This window comes from Otolemur garnettii, unplaced genomic scaffold, assembly GCF_000181295.1.
Source record: "Otolemur garnettii isolate 467f Iridium unplaced genomic scaffold, OtoGar3 scaffold00093, whole genome shotgun sequence".
Taxonomy (NCBI): Eukaryota; Metazoa; Chordata; class Mammalia; order Primates; family Galagidae; genus Otolemur; species Otolemur garnettii.
Genome location: NW_003852488.1, coordinates 7,914,594 through 7,916,429, shown reverse-complemented (window position 1 = coordinate 7,916,429; position 1,836 = coordinate 7,914,594).

The window sequence follows — 1,836 nt, the reverse complement described above, 5'->3', positions numbered from 1 at the left end:
CTCTGTTTGAATTGTATTATATTTGCAATTTTTATTTAGTAAAAATTTATTTTTCAACTTTAACTTTACTAACAGTAGAACTTTACAAAAAGTAAAGTTCACTTTATTAATCAAAGTGAACTCTTTTAGTGGAAGTGCATCATTTAACTGTCATTTCTTCCTTGGAATTAGTGTACAGATATCCTATATATGTTATTTAGTAAATTTTTTACAAAGAACACCATCGTTATTTATAATTACGTGAATAAACAGATTAAATTGTTCACACATACTTATCAAATAGCTCTTACATGTCAGACACTGTGTAGAAGTTAGGTATGTGATTGAATTAACAAAGCAAGGATTCTCACTTTCATAGGTGGATAGCTTACATTTCATTTTCAGTGAGAAAGATAATAAGCAACAATCACAAAGAGAAAATAAATTTAGCTTAAAATGTGGTAAGTGAAAGAGAGAAAAGAAAAACCAGGACAAATTACAGGTGTTTGGGTGTAGAGGGTAAAAGTTAACCTGATGCACGATCAGTCAAGGGGATAACCAGCAAGAGGCAATGAGGGAAGTTTTGCCAGGTATACAGAGCTACACCAATGTGGTACAAATAACATTTTACACATTTTGTTAACATAGAACCACAGAAATCATGGCTGAAACAATAGCTTCTAATTATTGTATGTGACTAATTCCAAACTAACAAACTGAAACAGGCTTCTAGAATATAAAGTTTTTTTTTAATAAGAAAACTATAGCAAGTCACTATTCTAAACACTCCTCAAAATAGGAGCCCAAGAACAGACTGCTATGCTATTTCTCTAGGAGAGCTGACTACTATTATATCCCCCAAATTTACATGCTAGCTGAGAAAATTTATGTTAGTAGAAAATATATCTATATATTTCTTAGAAAATTTGATGCTTAGCAAGCACCTTTGGTAAAACTATTTTTCTTTCTTTCTTTCTTTTTTTTAAATGTCTTCACCAAATAAGAAGACACAATGGTGAATGCAGAGGAAACTTTAGAATTAAATTTAAAGTTATTACTGAAGACATCTTTTAAAAATGCCATTTAGTATCAGCAAAAGCTCTTTGACACAATTGAATGACTTTCTTTCTCCAATGCAACTATCAACTACTTAAATCAATACTGAGGAAATCATTCTGTATAATCACACCTGGACTACAGAGGGTAATTTTCCAATTGCGGAACTGTACATGTTAGACACCATACAGAATATACACACCCAGTGCCAAGCATAGGTCAAGGGATCTGTCTTTGGCTAGTTAGCTAAACAGAGCAAAGAAATGAACTTTTAACTCCACATGATGTTCTGAAGGGGCTCACTAACACAAAACAAGTGTCAAAAAAATTAAAGACAACTTGGGAGGATTAGGAAACCAATAAGCTTTTAGTGACAGGTGGGGATGTGATTGTTCCATGATTTTGTGTGTAATATACCAGAAGATTGTTCCATTTCCATAAAGCAGAACGTGCCATGATGAAAGTATGTTAAAGAGCTTAATTGTATTGAAAATGTAATTTCATAGCCAGAAAAGAGTTCTGCACAAGTGTCAAAATAACTGGGATGACTGTCAACAAACTCTCCGTCAACAAATAATGAAGTCTTGGTTTATACTGTTCTGATATGAGAATTCTTATTAGATAACCACTAAGATCTCTCCTGTCTTTAAAATCTATCATTTTGTAGTATAATTTTTATTATATTTATGCATCTACAGAAAAAGTACCTCTGCCTATCATTTTCTGAGTGAGAAGTGATTTGTGCTGAGAGACTCTCTACCTTTCAAGGAACTCAAAGTCAAGTAGAGAAATTCATATCTA